The sequence below is a fragment of the Pteropus vampyrus genome, unplaced genomic scaffold, assembly GCF_000151845.1.
Source record: "Pteropus vampyrus isolate Shadow unplaced genomic scaffold, Pvam_2.0 Scaffold29, whole genome shotgun sequence".
Taxonomy (NCBI): Eukaryota; Metazoa; Chordata; class Mammalia; order Chiroptera; family Pteropodidae; genus Pteropus; species Pteropus vampyrus.
The window spans coordinates 10,761,044-10,782,828 of record NW_011888810.1 but is presented as its reverse complement, the minus strand read 5'-3'; the positions used below and the strand labels follow the sequence as shown (position 1 = coordinate 10,782,828).

The 21,785-nt window shown below is 36.2% G+C and overlaps 1 pseudogene; it reads right to left on the bottom strand.

Moving 5' to 3' along the window:
• Window positions 1-14,458: 14,458 nt before the first annotated feature.
• LOC111737664 lies at window positions 14,459-14,577 on the bottom strand (annotated as a pseudogene).
• Between the last annotated feature and the right edge of the window lie 7,208 nt (window positions 14,578-21,785).

Here is a 21,785-nt window from a genome sequence, read left to right as displayed (position 1 = left end):
TAACGTGATTATGGAGGTTGAGAAATTCCATGATATGTTGTCTGCAAGTTAGAGACCCTGGAAAGCCAGGGATGCAGTTCTAGTCTGAGTCCAAAGACCTGAGAACCAGAATGCAGGTGGTATAAGTCCTATTTAGTCCATGGCAACAGGCAGAGAGTAAATTCTTCCTTTCTCTGCCTTTTTCTAATCAGGCCCTCAAAGGATTACATGCGGCCATTTTAATCTACTGATTAAAATGCTTTATCTTACCCAGAAATATAGGCATACTTAATTCTCCCATACATATCAACGATTCTCAACTGGAAAGGATTTGATAATGATCCCAGGGGACATTCGATTGTCACAAGTGTGGGGAGGGTGTGATGGGTGTACTGGCATCTAGTGTGTAGAGGCCAGGGATTCTGCTAACCATCCTATAATGCAGCAGTCCTCAGCCTTTTTGGCACCACAGACCAGTGCTCCTATGAGAATCTAATACGCGATGATCTGAGGTGGAGCTGAGGCGGTGATGCTAGTGCTGAGGAGCAGCTGCAAATACAGATGAAGCTTCACTTACTCACCAACCACTCACCTCCTGCTGTGCGGTCCAGTTCCTAACAGGCCACGGACTGGTACTGGTCTACAGCGCAAGGCCCCCTGCTATAATGTACAGGCTGACAGCAAGGACTCATCAAATAAAAAAATATGTATATATCAATATATTCTAGTTTGAGAAACCCTTTTAGAGACTTTTGATTGATATATTCAATAATTTCTTTACTGGTTTTGATAAAATGTCAGTTAAAAGAGAACTGAATGAACAATAAAAAAAAAATAAGCATATTTATATGTAGGTACTTGGACCTGGTGACTTTAGCATGACATTCAAAGAGAGACAAACCAGGTAACTTCCTTCCTGCCTGCCTCTCAATGTTTCTGCTTCTGTATCCAGATATCTGCTCATATACGGATGGGCTACATTTTATGTGTATAGCCAAGTAGATTGCAGCTTTAGCAAAGATGTGGTGATTCATGAAGTAAGGTAGATCCCATATGTAGTGTACCTTAGCTGGAATGGATTGCCTGCTTGAGACAGTTTTCTCTAAAGTAGATTTTATACCCTGTCCTCTTCAGTCTTCCGAAATCCAAGCTGGAAGGTACACTGCATTGAGAGTCAGGGGATCTGAATTCATAACCTGGTCTTCAGTTTGCCTTTCTGTGCCTTGGTTTCTACCTATTCAAAATCAATGACCCAAAATGTTAAGACATTTTCTCCCCTAGCGACAGAATAATTTCTGAAAATGCCACTCCAGTACGGAAATGTAAAACATAAACCAGCTGAAAGTGGTGTTTCTGGTGAAAGGAGCGGCTGTTTCCGGGGTTCTCCTTGCTCAGTCAGCTCCTGCACTGAGGGTCTTCAGAACACCTAGGGATTGGGAACACACAAACACAGTGGAGATTTCTACGAGTAGAGTCACGTGGCTACCTCTTCCTCCCTTTCCAGTGCCTTACAATATTCATCACTTTGGCAGATTATCAAATGTTAGTTAGTTTTCTCTCTTCCAGGAGATATTAAAGATGTCTTTAGAACTACAGGGACTGTACACAAACGATGGTTCTTAAAGTTTAATGCCAATTAGAATCATCTAGCAGGTTTGTTAAAAATACAGATACCCTGGACCGACTACCAGTAATTCAGATGTGGTAGCTGTAAAGGGGAAAATGTTGACTCCTTTGCCATTTATCTAGTTTCTTCTTATTTCACCAATACCACCTATATTTTCTTTTAAGGAACAAACCCTATTCTCAGCCCTGCAGCTTATGTGGCATTGACTTCACAGTTAGTTCTACACTGGTTCATTTATGGATGCATAACTAATATGAAAACAGTGTCCTTTAGTGCTGCTGGAAATAACTTTACTTGCTTTTTCACTGGAACACTGTGTCCCTTGAATGTTGTGTCATTACCTCTATGAGATCTGGAACTCTTGAATCCATCGTTGCCACAAATGAGGAGTTGAGCTAAGGATAAACCAATGTTTGTGAGCTTCCCATGCACACTTAGAATGGAAAATAATATATGGAATGGATTTTTGTTAAACATTTTAAGAATACATATATGTCAGAACTTTCAGTCAAGATGGCAGAGTAGATAAAGACTGTGCTGTCCTCTTTCTATGACTATAACAAAACTACAACTAAATTATAAAACAATCACCCTCGAGAACCACCTGAAGACTAGCTGAACAGAACCTCTATAACTAAAGATATGAAGAAGTCATGTTGAGACTAGTAGGAGGGATATAGACATGAAATGAATGGGACCCACACAGACATGTGGCAGTTAAGAATCAAGAGGTATATCTTGGCTGTGGCAGTACCCCTGAGGAGTGAGATGTCTCAGCCCCATACCAGACTTCCCAGTCTGGAGTACGAATGCTGGGAAGAGTAGTCCCCACACATATGGCTGTGAAAATCACCAGGGACTCCATCTGGGTAAGATGCAGGGCTGCTGCAGACCCAATCATTCTCTTAAAGGGATCAAACACAGACTCAGTTGCTCACAAACACTTGCTCTAGTCTCCATCAATGGAATAGCAGCTTGAAAAGCACACAGGACAATTGGGAGAAATTGAATTGTCTGGCTTTAGGGCAAGGGAGGGGCAGCTCTCTCCTGGACTAAGTGCCGCCAGGACCATTGTTCCTTTGTTGAACCTTCTTGCTACGCAGTCTGTAGGCTTAGGTGGCCGCAAATCTGAGTCTCCATCAACCTTAGTAACACCACTAGACCTACTGTGGCCATTCTAAGAGACCCTGCCCCACCCAACTAGGGCACCAACCCAAACCTCTTTTAGGGGCTTTTCCTCAGAAGTGCCTGGCTTCAGAGCACACCAGAGCACCACCCAATTAGCTCCACTAATAACACACCAAAAGGATAGACTCGACAGACACCAGATTCTGAATAAAGTCAATCCTGCTCTGTGGGGTCAGCCCCTGAAGAAAAGCTTATCTTCTGAAGTCATGGCCAATCTTCACAGCCAGTCAGCCTGAGGGTCATTCCCAATTACTGATGTGCCAAGATCAATCAAGGCTCAACTATAACAAGAGTGCACACACAGCACACACAAGTGACATTCCTGGAGCACCTCGCTCAGGTAACTAGGAAGATTGTGCCACTGAGTCCCACAGGACACCTATTACATAAGGCCACCTGCTAAGACTGGTAGATGCATAAGATTTACCTAATACATAGAAAAAAAACACAGGGAGAAAGCCAAAACGAAGTGACAAGAATGTCTCAAATAAAAGAACGGGACAGAATTCTAGAAAAAGAACTAAACAAAATGGAGGCAAGCAATCTATCATATACAGAGTTCAAAACATTACTCAATGGACTCAAGGGAAGAAAAGGTGAATCCAGTGATAACTTACACAAAGAGATAGAAACTATAAAAAAGAATTAGTAAGAAATGAGAATACAATAATTGAAATGAGGAATCCATTAGATGGAACCAACATCAGATTAGATGAGACAAAGGATCTAATCCATGATTTGGAAGACAAAGTAGTGGAAATGCCCAATCAAAAAAGCAAAGATAAAAAAGAATTTAAAAAAATGAGGATAATTTAAGGGAACTCTGGGGCGACATCAAACTTAACAACGTTCACATTGTAGGTGTACCAGAAAGAGAAGATAGAGAGCAAGGGATTGAAAACCTATTTGAAGAAATAATGATGGAAAACGTTTGTAGTGTGGCAAAGGAAATTGACTTACAAATACAGGAAGTATAAAGAGTTCTAAACAAGATGAACCCAAAGAGACCTACACCACATCATAATTAAAATGCCAAAGGTTAAATACACTGAGAAAATCGTAAAAGAATCAATAAACAATTAGTAACATACAAAGAAGCTCCAATAAGACTGTCAGCTTATTTCACAACAGAATCCTTGCAAGCTAGAAAGGAATGGTACTATATATTCAAAGTGATAAAAAGCAAGACCCTACAATCAAGTTTACTCTACCAAGAAATGCTATTATTTAGCATCGAAGGAGAGATAAAGAGCTTCCCAGACAAGAAAAAGCTAAAGGAGTTCATCACTTCCAAACTAACATTACAACAGATGTTAAAGAGACTTCTTTAAGAAGATGAAGAAAATTTAAAAAGATAAATATGAATAACGAAATGGCAATAACTATATATCTATCAACAATTACTTTAAATGCAAATGTATTGAATGCTCTAATCAAAAGACATAGGGTCTTTTGGATAAGAAAACAGATCTACACATACGCCGACTGCAAGAGACCCATGTTAGATCAAAAGATACACACAGACTGAATGTAAAGGGGTAGAAAAAGTTATTTCAGGCAAATGGAAACAAACAAAAAACTGGGGTAGCAATACTTACAGCAGACAAAATACACTTTAAAACAAAGGCTATAACAAGAGACAAAGGACATTTTACAATGATAAAGGAATAAATCTAACAAGAGGATGTAACATAAATACTTATGCACCCTAAATATATAAAACAAATATTGACTAACTTAAAGATAAAGATTGGCAGTAATATAGTAATAGTAGGAGACTTTATTACTCCACTAACATAAATGAATAGATCATCCAGACAGAAAATCAAAAAGGAAACAGTTGCTTTAAATGATACATTTGAGTAAATGGACCGAATTGATATTTTCAGGACATTTCACCCCAAAACAGCAGAATGTGCATATTCTTCAAGTATACATGGGACATTTTTCAGGATGGACCATATGTTAAGCAGCTCTCAATAAATTTGATTGAAGTCATATTAAGCACCTTTTATCGAAATGTTATGAAAATAGAATCAGCTAAACGAAGAAAATTGAAAAACACACAAACACAGGAGCTAAATAAGAAGCTACTAAATAGTGAATGGTTAAAAATGAGATCGAGGAAGAAATCAAAAGATACCTTGAGACGAATGAAAATAAAAACACAATGACCCAAAATCTATGGAACAGGATGGAAGCAGTTCTAAGAGAGAAATTCACAGTAATGCAGGCCTACCTCAAGAAACAAGAAAAATCTCAAATAAATAATCTAACCTTAAACCTAAAGAAACTAAAAGAACAAACAAAGCCAAACATGAGTAGAAGGAAGGAAATAATAAAGATTAGACCAGAAATAAGTGAAATAGAGGATTATAAGAAAATATTACAAGCAATTATATACCAACATATTGGACCATCTGGAAGAAATGGATAAATTTCTAGAAACATACCATCTTCCAAGATTGAGTCAAGAAGAAACAGAAAATCTGAACTGACCTATGACTACTAACAAAGTCAAGGCCAGTAATAAAAAACTCAACAAGCAAAAGTCCTAGACCAGGTGGCTTCACAGGTGATTTTTACCAAACATTCAAAGATTTTACATCTATCCTTGTCAAACTATTTCAAAAAGTTGAAAAGAAGGGAAGGCCCCCAAGCCTATTTTATGAGACCAGCATCACCTTGATTCCAAAACTAGACAAAAGTAATTCAAGAAAAGAAAATTATAGGCCAATAACTCTTATGAACATAGATGCAAATATCCTCAACAAAATACTAGCAATCCAAATTCAGCAATCCTTTAAAAGGGTGATATACCACGAATAAGTGGGATTTATTCCTGACATGGAAGTTTGGTTCAGTATCCACAAGTCAATTAACATGACATACCACTTAAACAAAATGAAGGATAAAAATCATATGATAATATCAATAGAGGCAGAAAATCATATGACAAAGTCTAAAATCCATTTATTATAAAAACTCTCAGCAAAGTGGGAATAGAGTGAAAATACCTCAACAAAATAAAGGCCATATATGACAAACCCACAGCCAACATCCCAACCAACAGGGAAAAGCTAAAATTGTTTTCTTTAAGATCAGGAACAAGACCAAAGATGTCCACTTTCACCACTTTTATGCAACTTAGTATTGGAAGCCATAGCTACAACAATAAGACAAGGGAAAAAAGTTATACGAATTGGAAAGGAAAGGGTCGAACTGTCATTATTTGCAGATGACAAAATACTCCATACAGAGAACCTTAAACATTTCATTAAAAAAATTAGAACTGATAAATGAATTCAGAAAGTAGCAGGATACAAAATTAATATTCAGAAATTGGTTGCATTTTTATATACCGATACCAAACTAACAAAAAGCGAAATTAAGAAAACAGTCTCATTTACAATTGCATAAAAAAATACCTCAGAATAAATTTGACCAAGGAAATGGATGATCTATACTTGGAAAATTATAAGACACTGAAGAAAGAAATTGAAGATGAAAATAAATGGAAGTATAGACCATGCTCATGGATAAGTAGAAGTAAAATTGTTAAACTGCCCCAAAGCAATCAATAGATTCAGTGTAATCCCTACCGAAATAACAATGGCATTTTTCACAGAAGTATAACAGATAATCCTAATATATATATGGATCCACATAAGACCCTAAATAGCTGCAGTAATCTTGAGAAAATAGCAATGTTGGAGGTATTATGCTACCTGATTTCAAACTATAGTACAAGGCCATAGTAATCAAAAGAGCATGGCGCTGGCATAAAAACAGACACATAGATCAACAGAACAGAACAGAGAGCCCGGAAATAAACCCATCCCTGTTTGGTCAATTAATCTATGATAAAGTAAGCAAGAATATGCAATGGGGTAAATACAGTCTCTTCAATAAATGATGGGAGAACTGGACAGACATGCAAAAACTGAAACTAAACCACTTTCTTACACCACATACGTGAATAAACTGAAAATGGACTAAAGACTTAAATGTAAGACTTGAAACCATAAAAATCCTAGAAGAAAGCATAGGTAGTAAACTCTTTGACATTGCCCTTAGTAATATTTTTTTGGATATATCTCCTCAGTCAAGGGATACAAAAGAAAAAATAAACAAATGGGACTAAATCAAACCGAAAAGGTTGTACATGACAAAGGAAGCCATTGACAAAACAAAAAGACAACCTACCAAATGGGAAAAGATATTCACCAATGATATATCTAATGAAGGATCGATATCCAAAATTTATAAAGGACTCATGTAACTTAACACCAAAAATCGCCCCCCCCCCAAATAACAACAACAACAAAAACAATTCAATTCAAAAATGAGCAGAGTACTTGAATAGACATTTCTCTGAAAAGGGCATACATGACCAAAAGACATATGATGAGTTGCTCAATGTCACTAATTATCAGAGAATTGCAAATTAAAACCACAATGAGATATTACTTCAAACCTGTCAGAATGGCTATCATCAGTAAAGTAACAAACAAGTGTTGGTGAGGATATGGAGAAAAGGGAACTCTCATGCACTGTCATTGGGATTGCAAATTGATGCAACCACTGTGGAAAATAATATGGAGTTTCCTCAAAAAATTAAATATAGATCGATCTATATTTAATACAAATACCATAAGATTTCACTTATATGTGAAATCTAAAAAACAAAACAAACAAAACAGAAACAAACTCATAGATACAGAGAACAAAATGATGGTTGTCAGATGTGGGGGTGATTGGGTTAGTGGATAAAAGACTTAAAGGAATAAAGAAGTACAAATTGGCAGTTACAAAATAGTCACAGGGAATATAGTTGATAATATTGTGATAACTATGTATGATGTCAGGTGCGTACTAGACTCTGGGGGATCACTTTGTAGGTTATATAAATGTCTAACTATTATGCTATATACCTAAAAGTAATATAACATTGGATGTCAACTGTAATTAAAAATTTAATTTAAAAATTTAAAAAGAAAAGTTTTATAGAATAAAATAGAAAGAAAAAAATAATACATATATGTCACAATGAGTGGTATACCCACATTCTCTTGATTTATTCTAAAGTGGATCTTCTGCTGCTAGCATTTGATGTTGAAGTAGAAGGAAAGGAAAAAAGTACATATGTGCTGTGACTAAAATCCTCAAAATAGTTTATATTATGTTAGTGCTTGACACTATGCTTATGCTTATGTTGAAAAATATGTGTCTATCAAATGTTTTATTTTTTAACACATTTTCATACATATCAAAGTGAGATTTTTGAACTAATGTTTGTATGAAGATTTAATCCTTGAGTTCAGTTCCACTTTACATCTCATTCCGAAGAAATTCAAAGCTTAAAAAAGAGTGAATACAGAGGTCACATGTTAAAATTAAAAATACAAAATAATCTTTTGCTCATGATCCATTGAAATTAAATTGGTATTGGTGTAACTAGCCCTTTTGTACAATTTTGAAACATTTCCTGTTGTCGATAGGCAAATACTGCAATAACCCAATAGAACTTTAAACGTTTTATCAAATTTGTGAAGAAAAATATATTTTGACTTCAATTCAACTACTGCTGTTAAATCAATCAGATCTCTTCTACATTTAGTAATTTTAATTATTAAATCTGAGAATTTCTAGATATTCCCTGTGAATTTGTTTGAAAATAGGTCCATCAACTGATATTTTCTACTTTGTGCTAAGGATAGTGAATTTATTGTACCACAGGTATGCTCTAAAATGCAGACCTCCGCTTTAACACTCAGGATATGCCGTGCTGTGGAACTAAAAAATAATAATACTAGGCAATAAATATGTATGTCTGTATCAGGCCTGCAATTAATATGAATTACTATTTTTGACTGTCTCATGCATGTAAGACACTGCTGGGATATATATCCAGCCACCATCAGTATTGACCACCCATCACAGTTTTGTTTACAAGACACAACTGGAATTGATTTCAAATTTTAAAGGACCAATTTATAAGCAAACTTTTTCCTCTCATGATATGTAATTCAAGGACAGCTTTCCTGGGAAATATTTGGCATATAGGGGTCTAAAGGAAGGTTAGATAAAACATCTCTCATATATATATTCTTTGGCTCCCTTGCCAAATCTCCACAAAGTCATTGCAAGGGTTCAGTGAATTGGGAATCATTTTCATCGTCCCTAAGATTAGGTCTTATACCTCAACCCCCTTGCCCAGATTTCCCAGACATGTTCTTGAATATTTATTCCATCAAACGGTGACTCCGGGATTCCTTTACCCGTGCAAGCCAGGCAATGCAGCAAAAAAGCTATTCTTCACTGTCACACACTTCACATAGACAAGGCTCTGCTGGCAGTTTAAGATAAGTAATATCTGCTGGAAGAAAGTCAAAGATGTAAATCCTTTCTGTGCCTTATGTACTGCAGACTTGTTTAGCACAAGAATGTCTTGATGCTTGAGAAGTTGATCTCCAAATGACTTACAAACTTCAAAACCACAGTGATGGTGAGGAAGTGGAGAGTAAGTGAGGTCGAGGGCAGAAATACAGTAGAATGGAGGAGGGGAGAGGTGGAGGAAAGAAGAAAACTATAACCCTTATTAGGGACAGTTTGAATTAGTGGATTTCACAGCAAACTTAGAGTCAGAAGTTATCAGTTTCCTTGGATGATTCTATCTGGATATATGACCTTGGATAAATCACTGAAGTCTCTAGCCCTTGGTGTCCTCATTTGTAAGGTAGGAATCATTACCTGTGATACCTACTTCAGAGGGGTGGGCATTCTGAGGACACAGTGATTTTATAGATGATAAAGTTTACATTGCTGCAGCTCTGCCTCTGGGGACCTCAGAGTGGACCATCCCACTCTGAGGTCCCCAGAGCTGAGATTTTATAGTACTGCCTTGGGAGAGGCTGAGGAGCCCTGAAATGAGTCATATCGCCTGGTGATTGCACTTTGTCTCTGCTCTCTGTTTTATCTCTACTGCATGCAAAACCACCCCCGAGAGGGCAAAAGTTGAATCTTATCACCAAAATATTTTAGATATTAGACGGTGTTATGATCTTCCATAGGGGGCCCACAGAAGTTTCCTTATGGCAGATTATGAAAATAAGATTGAAAAGTACTCTGTAAAGCGACTGAGGTCTCCAAAATGACTCACCTATACTATCCTATCCAAACAAAGGAATTGGAAACAGCTGAGAGCAAGACCCATGGTTTTCCATTCTGGACTAAATGGTATCCTCACAAAATTCATATATTGAAGCCTTAACCTTCAGTACATTGGAATGTGACTGTATTTGGAGATAGGGACTTTTAAGAGGTATTTAAGTTTAAATGAAGTCATAAGGGTAGAGCCCTAACCCAATATGCCTGGTGGCCTTTTAAGAAGAGAAGGAGACAATAGCCGTACACACACAGAGAAAAAGGCCATCTGAGGGCACAGGAAGAAGGCAGCCACCTGCAAGCCAGGGAGAAAGGCCTCAGGAAAAAACAAACATACTGACACCTTAATCTTGGATTTCTAGCCTCAAAAGTGTGAGAAAATCAATGATTAATTTCTGTTGTTTAAGCCCTCTAGTATTTTATTTGGTTAAGGTAGCCATATCACACTAATACAGAACCAAAGTCCCAGTTTTATACTTTAAAGTTGATATTTTACATTGGCAGAAAGTAGGCTTCCTAATATTGAAACTCAAAAGTAGTCAGATTTACCAACCTAGTCACAAGAAGTGATGCAAAACTGTACACTTCTCCATGTGAGGGCCTGAGTATAGATATTTTAGCAGGTTGCAGAAGAGAAAGGATATGCGTGTGTGTATGCATGTGGCTATTTTGTCTTTTAAATACATCAGTCAGATTAAATAACTTCTCTACTCATGTGAAGCGGTGAATGAGTAGAAGGAGGTGAAAAATATGAAATTATTGGAGCTCCCTCCACATCTAAGGAAACATCTGAATAGTGACCATCTCTATCACCAGTCTAGCAACTATCTCAGTGGCACAGCCCATTGACATCTTCTAAATCTAAATTTATTGAGCCCAAGCACTGGGATGCCAGGAGGAATGAGCTCTTTTGCTATTGTGCTTTTGTGGCTAGTAGTAAGTAGCCAAGTGAAAGATTGAGTCATAAACTAAATATAAGCTAGGTTAAAATGAAGAAAGAGTGAGATAATAATAGTAAATAATAATAATACCATATTTTCGAGTGACTAAAGTTTGATTCTTTTTTGGATAAATTTTTGCTATCTGTGGTTGGAATATGATAGATATCACTAAAGCAAACCAAGACACTAGGATCCAGGGAAGAGAGACTGGAAAAATAATTAAGAGACTGCAGGAACTCTATAAAATTGTTGAGTTGAAGGGATCAGAGGTAGAGATGGCTGTGCCCAGAAGATGAGAGAAACTATTGTATGAGGGTAAGAGTGGGTAGTTGATCAAAGGTAATTGCTTAGAATTGTGTTTGATGGTTGTACCTTGCTTTTCTGATGTTCAAGAATGGAAGATAGAGGGGCCTGACCAGAGAATCAGGGGATAAATAGGAGAAGGGTCCAGTGGAAACTTTAAATCATACCAAAGCAAGAACACAGTGAAAGTACTGGGCATTACAGTATTGCTCCAACACAGAAGGGCCCTCAACATAGCCCGGGTAGCTTTATAACACCTTTACAATTAGACGTGCAAGAATGAGAATGCCAATTTGGATAGGAATTTATATTTACAACTCACTTCTTCCCATCCTCATAACCATCCTATGATGCATAAAGAGTACTTATTAATGCCATTTTACAGAAAGGAAAATTGAGAAGTAAATTACAGCAAGTGAGTAAAGCTGGGTCTGTGATCTGTGGGGAAAAAAAAAAAAAATCAGTGGGGTGATCAAGCGTTAGATACTTGCCAGCCACTGTTGCTGTTCATTTCCCTATAGGATACTGAGGCCCAAGGCTGATCTATGGATATTCCTGAATGACTGAGATAACATGATTGATTCATTGTTCTAAAGGGCGAAATTTGACAGGGGCACGACCTCTTATTTGACTCCATTTTCCTCCCCAGGAAAAAGATGCCACCGACTTCTAGGATGACAGTTGAGTGAAAATGAGATAGTGGACTTTTCTGGAAGGGAAAGAACATTTTTGAGGAGTGAGCAATAATAGTACGGAAGCTTCATCAATAACTTTGAAGCTAGGTTGGGCTATTTTGAATTGAGAATCCCAATGAAAACAATGGGACCAGCAACAACAAGCATTCCAAGATTGTCACACATTCTGCAACTCAGGATTCCATTCTCTCATGAGATACACATTGAATAGGCCAAGGATCTGACATTTGAACAGCTCATGATCCAGTGATATTTATGCAAAGACATTTGGGCCATGTTGCAGCCATGACAAATCATTTCCAGGTGTTTGCAGAATATCACTGGCATAATCTTTTGAGAGGCTGTTAAAGAACAGGGCTGGTGTTTTGTTGATTCTACTGTTCCTACATTTTGTTTTGTGGGGAAGGCAGAATGCCACCTACACCAAGAGAGACTGTTGCAATGTATACATATAACATTTGAACTTTAAATCTCTAAGAATGCTCTTAATTGTGTCTTTGCAATGAGTCCTTATGTCTCAGAGCTGCTTAGGAACCAGTAACAAAAAGGCAGAACTTCTCAAACAGAAGTTGACCTCTTGAAAAAGTATGTTCATAGTGTTAACCTAGCTGCTTCTTCCTATCACCCCCAATAACTACTTAATGTGCTCTAATTAAAGAGAGGTGACGGAATGAAAGAAAGTGGGAAAGGGTAAACAAGAGAGGCTGTGCTAGAATTCTAGCAGACCATGAGGCTCAATGGCAGATGATGGTCAAATGTGAATACTCCATAAGGAATTCTGAGAGGGAGAGGATCTGAGAACCAACTTCATTCTGAGTAGCTTTTTATCCCCTCAATTAAATATGGACTAACATGCAGTATTTACCATGTTGTCCTGGACTCCCATCTATAATAATGTCCCTTTAGACTGGACAGTTTTACCCTTCCCATTTACCTGATCTCTTCATTGTGTAAAACATCTTCTGCAACAGTTATTAGATAAATCACTGGACTTTTCTGGACTTGCTGCCTTCACAGGAGATATTACTTATTATTGCAGTTACTTTTTAGCTACATATCCTCTGGTCCTACTACGTTATGAAATTATTTGCCTACTATTTTGAGTTATACAGTTTTTTCATCAGTTTAGAACGTTCACAGACATTTTCTATAAATATAAACGTATGCATATTTTTCTACTTATAGTTGTCACTGATAAGTATCAAACTTCTTCCTCCACCCCCTCAAAATGCAATATTTTCAAAGTCTTCTTGAATTAGTAGCAGAAGATTAAAATACTATTTGTAAAAAGGGATTGAGATATTTCTCACACAAACCTTCTTTATCTCATCAATCAACCCAGGAAAAGAGACTCTATATTTTCCTAGCTAAGATAAAATTTTTCAGTTTTCCCAGCATATGATTTTTTTCAAACAGCTTGAGGAGGGAACAGATTTATATTCAGTTCCCTTCTATAGTCATTCTGTTTTCCCATTTATGTGAGAAACTTAGTCTGTTTTTATTTTCTTGCTTTTCTTCAGTTAGATTTCCTTTGGATGTAATAACCTTTTCTCTCACTACTCCACCAGTTCGTACCAAATACTCTCTACACGTAGCTGTTCATTTTCAACATCCCTTTGAAAGTTTAAATGTCGCATTTGCATTTCATTCAATGTTTAAAATACAAGGAGCTGAAAATGAAATGAAACCATAGGAGAGAGCCTTTCAGTGAGTAGAAAATAGTAATAAATTCAGTGCTGTGACCCCAATTACGGATGTTCAACCTCATAAGACCCGTTCATTCATCCTGCTCAGTGGGAAACACTGACACGATCCCCTCCTCAGGCCCCACACTCATTTCCCTCTGTCCCCATCAGAGTTTCTGTGTGACTAGTGATCACAGTGTTGAAACATTTGCTTTTACTGCATCTTTGTATTTCTACGATGAGGCCTTATAGCAAAATAAAACCTAAATCTTCCTGTGGCTCTGCGGGACTTTAAAACTGTAAGGATAATAAGGAGTTTGGTGGTGTGTTTTGATCCAGGGATACTGCTTTCTACCAGTTTTCAGAAGCAGATACATTGTTGATGGATAGTGCAGAAGTTTTTTATTCTCATGGAATTAGCAAAATTACTTATCATTGAAAATAACAAGCGGACACTGAGAAGATAGCAGGTTGCTCCATGAAAGAGATTTTACAAGTAATGTATCTTTGGAGCCAGATAAATGTGGGTTAAATATTATCTCTATCGCCTGGTGGTAGGGTGACTGAGATACAGCTCATCTGAGCCTCAGAGTTTTGTCTGTAGAATAGGCACAGTAATGTACACTTCAAGCTTTGTTGTAGAATTAAGTGATAGCACATACATAAATTTTCCTTAAACCATCTTGGATAATTTCTGAACATTCAATGCATTGTGATTGTTACTACTGTTATTGCATAATACTATTTAATATTAGTATGCAGATTCTTTTTTGCCTTTATTGACTTGCCCCTACTGTGAGAGACACTCAAATGAATATCTTGTTCCTTGGAAATACCATTGCAGGACATGTATATTCTTTTTTTTTTTTTTTAAGTCTACAACACCTGGTATTCCTAGGTGGTCTCCCATCCAAGTACTAACCAGGCCCGACCATGCTTAGCTTCTGAGATCAGATGAGATTGAGCATGTTCAGGGTGGCATGGCCATAGAGGACATGAATATTCTTAAGTGTATTCTTTGACTCAAAAAAGCTTCAGGGAGTGTAGTTAATTTCTTATTTCAACAAGTACTCATGGGAGACCTAAACTACACCTCGTATGTTCTACATGTTGGGCATTCAGTAAGGAATATGATAGATGAATTTTCTAGAGCTTACATTCTAAGAGAGGAAAACAGAGAAAAATAAACAAATACATGATCAAACTGGATACTTTTATGGAGTTATATGTGTTGTACAGAAAGTAAAACAGAAGCATGTGATTTGGAAAGAGATTAATTTGGATTGTGTGTTCAGGGACAAGAGCAGCCTCACACTAGAGACATTTTTGAGTTTATTCCCGAATCTCAAGTAGGATCCAATCATGGAAAGAGCTGGGATAGGAGGAAAAGGCATTCTGGGCAGTCAGGGAAAGCCATTAAGCTGGCACTAGAAAGGAGGGCTACTGGCCTGGGCAATGGGGATGGGTTATTGAGAGGTGAAGAGAAGTCATAGGCAGAGGAATACTGTGTCAGCCTTTCTAGGACACTATAAGGGATTTGTATTGTGTTATGGTTGGGGAAATGGGGAAAGGGTGAGTTGACTCTTGCTGATGTTCAGTTGTGACATGATAATGGCTTTGAACAGGTGACGTCTAGAAGTCTAGATGGGAGTAGTGGATAGATCAGTATATATTTTGGAACTAGAGCTGATAGGCTTTGTTTTATGGATGTATGCGGTAAGGGAAAGAGAGGAAGAATGAATTATTCCTAAATTATTTATAGTCATAGCACTAAATAAGAGATGCAAGATCCTCAGAAAAATAACGAATCTCAGGAATTGTAAAATTATATCTGGGTATGAAATCCGAACATTGGGAGCTGAATATTAACTATTCAACTTACTATGCAGCCATAGGTAAATAATATGATTTTCCAGTTTTCATCTTCTTCAAAAGAGGATAATAAAACTACATTTATCTATCTGAAAGAAGTGTCTTGATAGCCAAATAAACTCACTGTTATTTTATGGTAATGTTTTATTGAATATTTAATATATGCAGTACATCATGCCAAGAATTTTCTGTTTACTCCTTAAACATGAGGTAAAGGACATTCATTCCTAGTCCCACTGTACAGTTGATGACATTCCGGCACAAAGAGATTTAAAATGTTCACATGGTCAAATAGCTAGAGCACGGGTTTAGTTCCTACACGTTCTTGACTCCAGAGTCTACGCCATTAACTGTTATTTAAAATGTCTCTTAGTAAGTTTTATAAAGGTTACCAAAGTTTACAGATGCAAATTATCATTAACATTGTTAACAAGAATGATAAAAAGGAAAAAGTATTTTAATAGGCATAATTTTAAAACTCAGAAGATACACTATGTATGAGTAAAAGTTCAAATTCAGCTGAAACAAAGTTTATGATGGGATTGAAACTCGGAATGAAATTATATGATAAATTAACTAATCCTTTCAATAAGGAAGAAAAGATTTAGGCTGACACCAGTGACAGAATCTGATATTTATTTCCTATCTTTCGTGACACCTAATAATAGGTCCTTAAGTAGGTATTTAATAGACTACAAAATATTAAATAGGTCTTTTAGGCAATAATCTCTATAATCCTACATTATACATTTTTAAAGGGCAAGGCCTTGTCTTTTCCTTTTTTGTTTCCTTGTCTTATTTTGCCTTCCCTAACAGTGCTTAGAATAATAGAATTTCATTGAATTTATTATTTGTCACATAAAATAAGCTCTTACTGCTAGGCACTAATGAGAAGGAACGTGAGCACAGATGGTACCAAAATGCCGATAAGTCAATAACTATTTTCATCACTGTCCTAAGGCAAAGCAATAATCAAACTGTTGGAGCCTAGGGTCCAATCTGATACAGAAAAAGAGTTTTATTCTCTTGTTTTTATTGTTAGCTGATTTTCATTTCTTAATTGGTTAAACGTTTGTTTAAAAATCTAAGATCTCAGAGTACATGGAACTTTGACAATTTTTCAATATACATAACAGATTTTATGTATAGCCATGTTTCACGTTCTATCATGTTGCTGGGCTTTGAAATAATATATACCCTAGAGATATCAGCACATTGCTTTGGAAGGTTAGGGAATAAAGTCAAGCCACTACCCTTTACCCTAGAGATATCAGCACATTGCTTTGGAAGGTTAGGGAATAAAGTCAAGCCACTACCCTTCTTGCCCCACACCCAGACTAAGTCTTATTTCCCTGACACATGACTTCATTATTTATTTTCTCTGCATTAGTACTTTCCACTATTTGTTATTTATTTATTTATTTATTTATTTATTTATTTATTTATTTATATCTATCTAGTACCTGTATCCCTCTTGTGCTCTGTATATTCCAAGAGTGTAGAACTATATGTGCTGAACTACAAATCACCCTTGCTTAAAAAAGTGTCTGAGGTAACATGTGCTTGTTAAATAGATAAGAGGTGCATATGCCGCTGGGCCTTTAAACACATTATCCTACCAGAGAAGCATCTGATTCTTAAACAACAATAATGAAAAGTTGTAAGTTGATGTATTAGATATGTATCAGCCATCTATTACTGCATGAGTTACCCCAAAACTCAATGGTTTATGATAACAACAACCGCATTATCATCTTCCACAGTTTTAGGAATTTGAGAAAAGTCAGGCTGGTGGTTCCACCTGTGGGTCACTCATGTAGGTGCTGTCAGATAGGAGCTGGTGGTAGAACAATAAGCGATTGGAGTATATGGCAGATGCTGGATCATCTCTGTCTCTTCATGCCGTCTTAGGTATTTTCCATATGATGCCCTGGCATGAGAGAGTCTGGCCTTCCTGACAATATGGTGTACTCAGAGCAGTTAGACTGATTCCATGGTAGCTTAGGTCTCTAGTCTAAGTCTTCTAGAAAATCAAGCAGAAGCTATATCACTTTTATGACCTACATTTGGTAGTCACATAGTGTCTCTTCTGCCATACTCATCTAGCTGACTATTCACTAAGGTCAGCTAAAGGGAAGGATTATAGGTTCCACTTTTTGAAGGGAGCAACGTCAAAGAATTTTTAGACATGTTTTAAAGTTATCACAGTACATTATGTAAAATATGTTTCTTTTAGACATTTTTATGAAATTCCTATGTCTGTCTTCCCTCTTCTATTTCCCCACCTAACTCGTCATCCTACTCCAGGAGACAGCCATATGTATGCTGATAGGGCAAACACGGTTTATCAAACAAAAATTACATAAGGATGTAGTACAAGGGAGGCCAATTTGTATTGTCTTCTACATGAAAAGAAGAGGGAATTTGGAAATGTGCCTGATGTCTTATTTTCCTTCCATTTCTTTTCCCTACAAACCTTTAGTCTGGAGACTCCATCAAGCTGGGTTATTTCAGAGGAGACACAAATGAGCAGAGTTGTGTGAGCTGGCTGGTAGAAGGGGAAAGCCTCTCTGGGAATCCCATTGTGAGTGGGAGAAGACAGATGTGTTAGCAGCTGTTCAGCTACATAATGAGTCAGCCCCCAGTGCACATGGATAATCTGTAAGACAGCTAATCCATTCACAGATAATCAAGAATTGACCATATGTCACAGCAGGACTGTGTGTGAAGACAGCACATAAGGAAAGAGGAAAAACAGGAATTTGTTATCTTAAAAAACAAACAAACAAAAAAAACAAAAAAAAACACTCATAATTATGGATAATAATAGTGGACCATTCACATAAGTAACTTGTGTTTTTTCAAAGCATTATCATAAGCTCCCTTTAATTTGTTTTCTTGTGAAACAGACAAAGTAGGTTTCTCTATTTCCATTTTTTTTTTTTAAATAAAAGCACTTAAAAAGGATGGGAGAGAGGAGACTAATATTTATTGCTCACTAACTCTGTGTTAGTCACTAAGACTTACCTAGAACTACAGAAATAATTAGTAATATGACAGACAGAATATTGGCATTTTAAGTAGCAGTCTAATTCTGATGGAGTATGATATTAATTGTCTATTGCAAATCTAATAAAACATAGATTTCAGTTGTAAATTTTTTTCACTCTACATCTTTAAATTACAAAAATACATGCCAACATCACATAATCCCTATCTTCACTCTGCCTCAGGATTGAGTTTCATTTGGTGGTCATCTCATGGTTCATTTGCATTTTACACTTATAATTTCCTCAACGTCATCAAGTGCACTTGTAAAAAATTCAGATTCCTAGAACCTCCTCCCTAGTGAATCTGATTGAGTAAGTTGTGAGAGGGGCCAAAGATCATCACATTTAAACAAATACTTTCAGTCTGTGAGGCTCTAAAAAACATTTTGAGAAACACTATTCCAGAGAATGTGTCTCAACTTGAGGTAATTTTACCTCTCAGGCACATTCGGCAATATAGAGATATACTTGGTTATCGTAACTGGGAAATGGATGCAGCTGGTATCTAGTGGGTAGAGGCCAGTTATGATGCTAAACATTCTACTGTGAATAGGGCAGGCTCCCATGGCATATCTGGCCCGAAGCGTGTGTGTGTGTGTACATGCATGTATGTGTGTATGTGCAAATAATGTGTGTATATGTACACATATAACATATGTATGTGTGTATATATATATTATTTTAGAGAGAAAGAAAAAATTTTCCTTGAACATATACAATGTTTTTCCATACTAAATAATATGAGCTTAACTTCTGCTCTTCAATAAAGCCTGAGTGATATTTTATGAATTTTAGCTGCATCTAAAAATGCTTTATTTCATTGGAGAATTTCAACTCTAGGACAGAAAAGGAAAGTCATTTCTTAAGTTAGACATTATTTTGGATTTCTGAAACAAAATTGAACAACCAATCCTAAGTTCAGTACCATGGTATCATAATGTAGTAAGATGAGAATTTTTAGAGTGAAACAAACAAACAAAAAAGTTGACTTGAAATTTTGACTCTATAACTTAATTTTTGGCTTGTTATTTAGTCTTTCTGAATCACATATTATTCATTAAAAAAATGAAGATAATATTGATGGTGCCCATCCCTTTTCCTAGTCCCAATCATCATATTATACAGTTGAGTTATCTTTTATTAAAACTTGCTATCTTTCATTTCTGTGATATTATACAGCCATGGACTTTCTTCCACCCTTCTGACTGGAAGTTATCAGTCTTCTTTGCTATAAATATTGCTTATGAGTTGTAGGTTTTCAAAATTTTATCTCCAGTATGGATCCCTCATCTTCGTTGCAGACCCATGCGTGACTATATGTGTATGAATGTGTAAATATAAAAATGTCTAGTTGGCATCTGTCTTTGGATTTCTTACAGTAATGCCAAGTTTGACAAAGCAGAACACTTAATACTCACCCCAAATTTCATTTCCTTAAGGCTGTCTATCATCTTTAGAAAAGAGAAAAATCTTCACGTATGAGCCAAGTCTTTTTAGGCACTGTGGATCCCCCAGCTAGTCTTTAAACCCCCAAAACTCAAGTTACCTTATATCTAGTAGTCTCACTGCCATTCTTGCCCCTTTTAGCTACAAGATTGCATACAGAAAATGGAATTATCTTAAAAACTGTATTAGCTAATGCTTTGTCATCAGTTTTAGAACTAAATTTGGAATCTTTCACATGACCTCACTAACCCATGTTATCTGATTCACATTATCCATATTCCCATTTTTTCTGCTATTCATCTCGCTGTTCATTCTTCAAATGGACCATCTCTCAGGCGTTTCTCACCTGCTATTTCTTCTGCCTGGAATATTTTTCTCCTTCCTGTTCATTGTGACACAGGTAATTTTTCTTCAAGTTAAATGCTTCTTCCCTGGGGAAGTTTTCTTCTATTTTCCTCTATTTCCAGTTTAGGTTGGGTTCCCTGGTTATAAAATTCTCTTTATTTCTTTCATATACCTTAACTAGAAATATTTTGTAATATATGTGATTTTCAGATTAATGTATATTTCTCCTATAAGGAAATATGATTGCTAAAGAGTGAAACTGAGTCTGTTCATTGTTCCATTGCACAGGAAACATATTAGCTGGCACATTACATGATTCAATGAATATTTTGATTGAATGAATGGATAATAATTCCTCATGAAATCTAGTCATCTCATTATTATTTTAAGCAACCATGATATCTCATAACTAGAAAATTTTATTTAAAATAGTCTGTTTTTAAAGTAGTTTCACTACATTGTAATGATTTCAAATCATCCTCAATCTTCTTGTAAATGATTGGTCATATAATTCATTACTTCCTTCATGCACTGTTTGTTTTAAGTTCTTCTAAGTCCTTCTAAGCATTATGTTAGACCTAAAAGAAACAAACATTGAAGAACATTGCTATTACCCTGGCTTGAAGTATATTAAATTTGTTAGTTAATATTTATCAGTCAGAGAGATCAATTAAAATATCTAGTCATAATAAAAATGAGAGATGTTTACCAAAAAGATATTTGTAGAGGAAATAAAAGAATTTTTCAGTGCAATATTTTTAACTATCCAAGGGTAAATCTGAAGCTTGAGAAAATTCTTGTAGCCAAGGGAGAGCAAGACAAAGGGCATTAAGTTATTTTAATTAAAGCCATTCATTTGAGGAAAAAGGGAAAAAATCTATGGAAGGCGGCCCCAGATTTCAACACCTGCTGTCAATGGTAGATTCAACCTCAGAATAAGGGGCAATTCATATTCTAAGCTAAAAGCAAATAACTTTAATTAAGCCTGGCTCCTGGGTCCAAGCTTGGGAGACCTTTTTAATAAAAAGAGATCACATGAATGAGGAAAATTTTATTCACAACCTCACCAGGCTATTTTCCCCCTCTTTTTGAGCTGCCTTTGACAGTTTCTTCAACATATTTGAGAAAGAAAGCAGATGAAAGAAAAGCAATTCTGACCTGTGGCTTGAAGTTTATGAAATGAGAATTGGTGATGGTGCTATGGACATTCATCAGCAATATACCAGAAGCAGAATAAGGCAGTTTAAAATTCATATGGTCTGTAATACTTCTCAATGCAAGAATAAGTTTCTATGCTCCTTTCATGCAACAAATCAACTCAGCAAATAGTTGAGTACTTATGGTGAACCCAGTGCTATTCTAGATTCTGGAGTTGGAACAGAATATAAAACAGGGTAAAACATTATAGAGTATATATTATGATGGATAGAATGAAATGAAATTTAAGAAGAGTATATGCCTATATATAATATTATGTTAGAATATAG